The sequence below is a fragment of the Aythya ferina genome, assembly GCF_964211825.1.
Source record: "Aythya ferina genome assembly, chromosome: 12".
Lineage (NCBI taxonomy): Eukaryota > Metazoa > Chordata > Aves > Anseriformes > Anatidae > Aythya > Aythya ferina.
In genome coordinates, this window is record NC_140308.1 from 2,489,670 (window position 1) to 2,498,795 (window position 9,126).

The following is a 9,126-nucleotide window of genomic DNA, read 5'->3' on the forward strand; positions in this document are numbered from 1 at the left end:
CAAAACCCTGTCTTTACATCTTCTGCAGGTTTGGGTTTATAAATGTGTCTGTACACGCCTTGTGGTGAGGATTTGGGCCCCCTCTTACGGAGAGGCTTCGGCCGCTGCCTGGCTCCACGGGCTGCCAGCAGCTCTTTATTCGCGCTCTCACAAGGGCTTTTTGCCATTTCTGGCTCTGAGTGTTCCCTCAAGCTGTGTGAGAGCCGAGTCTCCAGCAGGGGTTTTGAGCAGAAGGTCACGTCAGTCACAGGATTAATTCCTGTCTCTTTGGATACGGTTTCACAAGCCTCTGAGAATCTGAAGGTGATTTCGGGCGCTTTTTTCTTTGCTTCCTGCTGCCTCGTCAGTAGCAGAAATCCTGCCTCTGCGTTCCAGGTGAGCAGCTGAAGTGCTATTGCCCTTCTGGTGAACAAGCTCTGAGGAATTGGTTCTGAGCAGCCTGCTGGAGGTGTTCCTGGTGGTGTCAGCAGAGGGAAGAGTCGGCTTGGATCTCAGCCCAGCCCCACGCGGGGCCAGGAGAGCTGCTGGAGGGAGAGGCAGGGTGGCGGTTCTGAGCCTTGGCACAGGGACGCAGAGGTGAGCTGAAGCTGAAATGGGGCACCTCAGCCTCTTGCTCTGGCTGATGAGCTGTGTAAGGGAGAAAAGCACGTGCTTAATGCTGCAGACACAAGTTTCCAGCTTCGTTATGCAAATCAGGGATACCTGAAGACATTAGGAGCCTGTTTAGCACCCGGGTGGCTGGTTTATCTTGGAGCTCAGTGTCAGGCTGGTGCAGCCAGTGAGAAAGCTGTTTTGGGCTCTCCTAAGAGAGCCCCTGGTGATGAGAGAGGTCCCTTGGGCAGCCGTTGTAATTGTTTGTCCTAAAACCATCTCGGCTTCCATTGCTATTTTATCTGTGGTCCTGATTTGTGGGTTCCTCCTTCCTTCAACATCCCCGCTCACCTGAAAAAAATAAAAATGAAAATGAAATTTTACACGGCTGTCTAAATAATCAAGGTTTTGGCTTTCTCAGCTTGAAAACCCAGCCTGTCCTGATGCACTACAGGCTCTTGGCCGGAGCCCTGAGTCCCAGCCCTGTAAGTCCAGCTGTTTTTGTTGCTCTCCTCCCTGAACTTGGATACCTGTTGGGTTTGCTGAGTGTGCAGAGGTGTAGGTGTGATTCCCCGCCGTGCCATCAAACGCTTCTCGAAGTCGCAGCTCACCTTTTTCCTTTCTATCAGGAGCCTGCTGGGGCTGCGAGCCCTCAGGCAGCAGATGGCAGGAGTGCTTTGCTCAGGTCTGGTCAGGGGGAGGACCTGTCGGGCTGCTCTCTGCACGTCTTGTGCCTCTGCTCTGCTTCTAGCTCGTCACTCCTGGCCCTGTTTGCTGGCAGAGGTCAGGATCTGCCTTCTGGAGGCCAGACCTGCTTGTCTGCCCGGGGAGGAGGCTTTGCAGAGGCAGGGAGTGCTGCGGGAGCTGCTCAGACGTCAGCTCTGCCTTTGTAGGAGCACCTTTGTGGTGCGCCGACTGGCCTCAAAATGTCAGTGTGCCAGCCCTGATTAGAGGCAGAGCTGCTAGTACACGGTGGCTTTATTCTGTCTAGAGCAAAGGCAGATGAAAAGAGCAAATTTGGTATTAATGCTTCCCCGTTCCTTTCCCTTCCCCTCTTCTACTCCTCAAAGCCTTGCAGGCTTTTGTGTGGGGTATTTCAGGAGCGGATTTTCTCCGCTTTGAGCGAGGAAAGCTGGCAGGATGGTGAATCTGGAGAGACTGGCATAAATATTGTGTGCTCCTGTGCCTCTGATGGGCCCTTTGGATCTGTTTGTGTCAGAAAAGCAGAATGAGGCCACGGGGAGTCCTGACTTCAGCTCTGAAGGCTTTGGGAGAGGGGAATGAGCAGGAGGAGCAAAATTTTGGCACCTGTAAGTGAATTGTTAAAATGGGCAGGATTAGCAGTGTGCCCAGGTTTGTGGTGGAGGCTGCCAGCTGAGCAATTCTGCAATTCTAGCAGCAATTTCCGCTGCTGCTGTGCCCTTCTGTAGAAAAACTTGGAGACAATTGTCTTTACATCTTGATTCCAGATGCTGGGGAAGGTGGAACTCACCTTGTCGGGGTTAAGAAACCTCTTGGTGGAAGGATTTGGGAATAAAAGCCTTTACAATTAGGTTGCAGAGCAGCCTTGCCCAAATAACCACAGCAGGACCTAGGGCTTAATTCTAATTTAGGAGCATTAAGCAAGTGACTGACGTGCTGGAGCTGTGCGTGCTCTGTTGCCAAAACACGGGGGTTTGGCCAGCTGGAAAACAGAAGCATCAAAGATCCACCCAGTTTGTTTGTGCTGGGGCTGATTTCAGAGCTATAAATACGCCGTGATCAAGCGCTGTGGTTGCAGGAGCCCTATTTCAGTCTGCACGGGCTCGCCAGGTGTTTGTTTGGCTGGAGGAGGATGGACAGAATTACTTCAGCTTTGGCTACCAGCCTCCACGGCGGCCACTGGGGTGGCAATTCAGTAGGAAACTTGTGCTGGGGAGAAAGCAAATCCATGTGGAAGCTTGCTAGGAGGTGTAAAATATAGGGGAAAAAAAAAAAAAGCAGGCAGCTCAGTGTTTGCTTTCAGAGAAGGACGGCTTTGTATTGCTTTTTATTAATTAAAAATGAGTGGGACTTCATGGGAGTGTTGGGTGTTGCGTGGAAATGGGTGGCATAACCTCGGCTTGCTCGTTTAGGGGGTGATGATGTATGGACTGTCTCGTGGCTGCTTGCTCGGGTGGCCAGCAAGCTGCTGCTGCGTTCAGCTGCCCGAGGATGCCCTGGTGGGACATGGAGGTGGTCGAGGTGCGTGGTCAGGCTGTGCAGGGGGAGATAAACCACCACCACGTGAGTGCCACCGCCCTTTTCTGTGCTGAATTAAAATGTAGGACTCTGGTTTTCGCTTGGATTGCAGCCTTTTTGATTTTTCAAGGAAAAGAGCACTCGGATCAGCTGCGTTCGTTAGCTCCATTAAAGCAAGCTGCACTTTTTTTCGTGGACTAACGCTGCTCCTTCCTCTGAGCAGGCGTGCCCTGTTGGTGTGTATTTGCACTCAGCGCTTCAACGTGACACCAAGGGACTAATCTGGGCACCTCCAGCAGGCTCGGCGTGCAAACAAGTCTCTCCGAAGTGGCTGTTATTAAAAACGAGGAGGAAAGAGCAGAGCCCTGCCTCGCACAGAGGGCGGTGCAGGGGGAGAAGGTGAGCTTTTCTTTCCCAAATGCCATTTGACATCCAACACCTCCGCTTTCGTGCCACAGCCCTCTGTGTGGAACACGATAACAGGAGTTTAAATAGCTCGCCTGCCCTGCTGGTTCCCCCAGCGGAGGGCTGGGGCTCTGCCTGCCCTTTTTTTTGTTTGTGGGTGTGAGAGGAACGGGGCCATATGAAAGCCAGACGGGACTTTGCAACGCTGGGCCTGCTTCATCCCAGCTATCAGAAAGCTGAGCAAAACATGTGTGTTACTTTTACACCTAACCATTATAACCCCAGGAGCCTTTTCCAGTTTCAAATAATAATAAATAAAAAAAAAGGTTTTGTGAACTCATTTGTGTGCTTCTTTTATTTTTTTTTTTGTTATTCCAAATAAAGGTTTTGTCTGAGTTGCACCTTCCTGCTGTGCAGCACCCTGTCTTCTGTCTCCTGATGAGTTAATTTCTTCCTTTTTCTTTTATTTGGTGAGCAGCTAACCTGACCTCCAGCATATGGAGGGCACAAACCTCAGCTGCAGAATCCCACCTCTTTCCTAGTCCCTGTTTTCTCTTTTTACCCCTATACCTACCACATGCAGCTCCTGTCCCGGGGCGCATGTGGTGCCCAGCTCTCCCTCCTTTTCCAAAACAGTGATTCTGCTGAAAAAGCAGAATTTGGACTTGCTGGGGAGCTGTTCACCCTCACGCTGTGGGTCTTGTGTCTGGGTGTTCACAAAGCCATCTGGAGGAGCCCCCAGGTCCGTGCATGTGGCCCCAGCGCTGCTGGCAGCGTTTTTCGGAAGCTGGGAGTTGTGCTTCCAGCCTCACAGCTTGCCTCTGCCAGTGAGTTTCTTGGCAGAATTGTTGAGAGCAAGTTTTGGAAACGGAGCACCGAACTCTCAGCTCTTGAAGTTCACACGTGGGCTTTTCATGTGGAACTGGCTCTGCCCTCTGCAATGCCACTGCTTAAATCCAGGCAGGAGGGCTGGGCTGCGGGTCCTTGAGTGTAGTCAGCTGTGCCTGTGACCTCTTCCCTTTCATTTTTTGGACCCCATCCTTTACATCAAGTGTTCGAAAGGCGACCCCGCAGCCTTTCAAGCCTCAGCAGAGGAAAACAGTAAAACATTTCTAATAAACATGCCCTAACTCCCACCAGATGTTTGGCCTTTGAGGAGCGTGAGCGTAGTTCCTGAAGTGGCAGCGTTTGAACGCCAGCCCCACACAGCTCCCAGATGCTGGTTTTTGTGACCCTCCCTCCCCTTCCAAGGCAGGTTTGAACATTTGGTGCTGAGCACCTCAGCTGGCAAGGGGCAGTGCTCCCAGCTGCAAATAGGCTGAGGGAGGGCGAATTTTCCCCTCCCTGGGAGGGCGATGGATGTGACAGCCACATCCCACGCTGGCGTGGGCGCTGTGTTTCCAGCTTGTCTTTCTCCTCCTCCTCCTCCTGGGGCTGCCTCTGCCATTCGAGGTGATTTGTTTTTCCTCCTTGGCTCATTTCTAAAAACAAAGCTTTATTGTTGGAGCCACCCAGAAAGGTGGCTCTCCCTCCTTCACGCTGACAAATGCATGGCCAAAAATCACTTCCCTGCGCGAGCCCCGCTGCTGGCAGCGGCTGGAGATCTCACACCGGGGCCAGAAGGGCACGTGGAGGGGGTGCGAGGGCAGCAGCAGGCTTCAAAGCTCCTCTTCCATGCGATGCTGCTGCCCTGCTGCCAGCTGCCTGCCTCTTTCTGTGTGTGTGTTGGCTGCGGGGAGGTACACGCTGCAGCACCTGCCCTGCGAGCAGAGAGAAATTTGGCCCAGGTGCCCTGCAGGCTCACCTGGAGCACCGGTGTGAGCCCAAACCTCCAGCCCTGATCTCCCTGCTCCTTCAGGAATCGGCTGGAACAGAGGTTTTTATCCCATGTTGCTTGCAAAGATTTGAATTTTTCACTGTTTCACAGTGAAAAAATTCACACCTCTCCCCCCAAGCCCTTTCCTTCCTTGGACAGGGGGGCACCCTCTGCCCTGCCTCGGGACAGACCCCCGGGGGCAGTTGGAGGCCCCACAAAGGGTTTGGGGAAAGGAGGAGGAACCAGCCCCGCGTTTCTCCTTGCTCCCAGGGCTGCTGTCTCCTGGCTGCAGGCCTGCAGAGGCACCAAAATGGGGAAATTTCAGCTGCCCAAACTCTGCTCTCCGCCTCGCACCCTGCTGCCGGGAGGAGGATGAGTAATTTGGGGCGGCTCTGCCCGCCCAGCTTCCCAGCAGGGCTTTGGGTTTGTGTGTTTTTTTTTTTTTCCCCTCTTCATCCTAACGCGAAAGGTTAATTAGTGGCAAGCTCTACACGGCTAATTAAAGCCAGACGAGATCTTTCTTTGGCTCCTCGGAGCTGTCAGCCTTTTCCTCGCGCGCCGCCGTCCCCGCTGACGCAGCGTGCGCTAATTAACTCCTGTGCCAGACCCGGGTAATTGGGCTGCCCTTGGGGCCGGGCACTGAACACCACAGCCTGACCCCCCCCTTTGTCCCCCAAAGCCCCCCCATGCTCCGTGGGGGCTCCACGCGTGGGCGGGGGGCGCAGCAGGAGCCGGGGGGGGGGGGCGCAGCGCTGTGCGCCCACCAGGGGACGCCCTAAGACCGGGTCGGTGCTGCGGGGACCCCTTAGGACTCAGCACCTCCAGGACCTGGCCCTTTTGGGACCCGAAAACCCCAAGATTTGGCACCCCGGGAGATGAACACCCCTGGAAATGGGTGCCTGGGAGCGGGCACCCCTGGAGCTGGCACCCCCAGATCTGGCACCCCCACACCCACCCCCTGGGAACACATCCTGGTACCTGGCATCCCCAAACCCGGCATCCCCAAACCCAACATCCCAAGACCCAAACACCCCCAAAACCTGAGCACCCCCTGAGTCTGGCACCCCATGGCACGAGCACCCCTGGCTCCAGCCACCCCACCGCACGGCCACCTCCGGCACTCGGGACCCCCGGCACATCCCCAGGATGCTTTGACCCCCAGGGACCCGGCTTCCACGCCTGGAGGATGCCCGGCCAGGGCCCGGGGAGGAGGAGGACGGTGCTTTCATGGCTCCCAAAGCCACTGGGAAGGGTTGAGAGGGGCGATGAGTTGCTGATATCCCCGGGAGCGCAGCGCGAGGGCAAACAGAGCGCAGGCGGTGAAGGTCAGGGAGGTGGATGGAGTCTGCCGCCGCCAGCATCAGCTCCCTCTAAATTATTTAATAAGCAGCTCGCCTGCCAGCCTGATGTGTTTCCTTCCCTGCAGCCCCAGCGAGGCAGGGAGGGGACGTGCCTGCTTCTTGCTCCACCACCCTGTGCTCTGTCCCGCTGTCCAGCCTGCTGGTTGCAGTGGTACTGGGGGGTCCCTGGTGCAAACTGGGGGAGACTGGAGTGGAAATCTTGTTGTAAAATGCTCTAAATTTATACTTGAAGTCACCTCAGCCCTCGTGTCTCACCTCTCTGCGGTGTTTTTCTCAGTGGCTGGCTTCTTCCTGGGGCTTTTTCCCCTTTTCTCACCCCCTCTCCCTCACCTCCAGGAATGGGAATTAATCCCAGAGGTTCCCCCTGCAGCCGCAGTGCCTGGTTTGGCCCCACTGATCCCACCTTGTTCCCCTAACACCATCCCTTTCCCAGTGACCTTATTACCTGCTCCTGTGCGTTCAGCCCCCCCTGGCTCCCCGCACATTAGGGGGTGGTTTGCCACCAGGTGCCCCCCGTCCCCAAATCCTGCTGGGGGAAGGAGCCCCGTGATCTCCTGCTGTACCAGCAGGGCTGGCGCTGCCTGGCTCAGCCCCTGGCTGCAGCTGCTAATTAAAAACAAACGAGGAGGGGACGGATGGCAAGCGATGCACTCCATCGCTGCGCCCGAGCCACTTGATTTAAGAGCGCTGCGACTCGCTCGGATGAGTAATGTGGAAATTAAATTTTCTGCGCCTCTGGGAGGGAGAGATCTTGGCCACGATTCCCGCTCCTTCCAGAGCACCTCGCTCGCTGCCTTGAGGTGCTGGAAATGGGAAATGCAGCCCCGCGGGGACCCTTCCCTAACGCGTTTATTTCATCCACGGCCACATCTTGGATCGAGCCGGTTCGCCGGGGAGGGGGGAGAAGGTGCCAAATTGGCCCGCGCCCCGCTTGGTTCCTGACACCAGGGCAGCTGGAGGCAATCAGCGAGCGGGGGGAGCCTTTTCAGCCTTTTCCTCTCCAAAACAAGCAGCTACAGCAGCGAGGGGGGGAAATTGGCTGGGAGCAGGCAGCCAGCTCGGAGCCAGGCGGCGAGGCTGTGCCGTGCAGTTGTACGGCTCCGGCTCCTGCTTTGTTTTCTCTAATTGCACAGCCAGGCCTCCAGGGCACAGCCTGTTTCCAGCCGTGCCTTGGGACAAAGCCTGGTGCTGCGGGGCTGGGACTGGGACGTGCTGACCCAGGAACAGCGGGGAGGGCGTCCTTGGAAGGGGGACCCGGCTGGTTCGGGCTTTGCTGGGTGCCCAGCGAGCTGGTGCAGAGCCCCTGGGCAACCCCAGCTCCTTTTGCATCTGCTGCCTCGCCTGGGGCACTGAGGTGGAATTAGAGCCTGGCAGGCAAAGCCTGACCCTATAATCTCCCCCATATGAGGGAAGGAAGGCGCAGGGATCGTTCTGCAGGGCGGGCTTCAAATGAGGCGAGCCGGGGATCGGGATGCGCGCCGAGCGGCTTCACCACCCTCAATTACTGACCCCACAGTTCTGCAGGGTTTAATGACCAAAAAAACCTCCTTTTTGGTGCATTCAGTGCTCGGGTTTGGGCACTGCAGCTGACGAGCTCTGGAAAGGGGACGTGAGGGGGGGACGGCAGGTCTGCAGCTGGTGCCTCCATCCCAGGGAGGTGTCACAGATGTGCTGGCAGCGGGACCCCGCCGCACGGGGCTGTCGCCAGCACCCGGCCAGAGCAGCTGTGGCTTTCCCCAGCCAAATCCCCGTGTCCTTGGGGGACAGAGGAGCCACCATCAGCCAGCTCTGCACCCCCACGGCGCTGCAGACCCCGCGCTGCCTTTTTGCAGGTGCCCTTTGGGTGCCTCCAAGGGTCCCCTGGGATGCCAAGGCACCTCCCCGGCCCTAAATTGGCACCGAGGGCACGGCAGCTCCCTGCCATGGCCAGCCCCTGCTCGCAGCTTCCCCCAGCCCATGATGGGGTCAGATGAGAGGATTTCAGAGCTCCCTTTTGCCCTCTGAAGTGATCATTCACGATTCTGTGATGCCCTTCGATGGATGCATTTTGCCCCCCTGGTTCAGTGCCCGCTGCCAATTTCCCCGCTCCTCCAGCTGGAGACGTGCGCAGGGCCAGCAGCTGTAACCAAATCTGCAGCTTTAACTAAAACGATCTTGGGTTTTACCAAAAATTTGCTGTGAGTTTGGCAGCCGGGGAGGACCCTGCTCCATGGGCTCTGGCCACCTTCCAAACTCCAAGACAGGGCAAGGGCAGCGGCATGGCCCTGGCACGATAGAGGGACCGAAAACAGCACCCGAAGGTGAGCGCAGGGGGAACAAAGCCTGTCCTGAAGCCCTGCAACAGCCTTGAGGCTGCTGACGTGCTGATAAGCAGGTGTTGTTTGCCTGCGCTCTGGAGCAAGCCCATTTTATCTCTTCCTTGTTCCAGCTGGGGAGAAAACGCCCGGCAGTTTTGCTGTAATCCGGCACGGGCCCGCCAGGCCTGTTTTTTTTTTAATATTATTTATTAATTTATTTTCTTATATATTTTTTTTTTCTTTATTCCTGCAGCACCTGGAGACCTCTGGGAGGTGCCAACAGGATCAATCCCAGCTGGGACCGCAGCCCCCCACCCCTCTCCCCAGACCCTTTCCAGCAGCACTGGTGGCTCCGTGCAGGACCAGCCGAGGCGAGCGGTGTAAAATCAGTGCGTGGGTGCTGAGAAAACCTGGCTGGCACCCACCCCAAGCCACT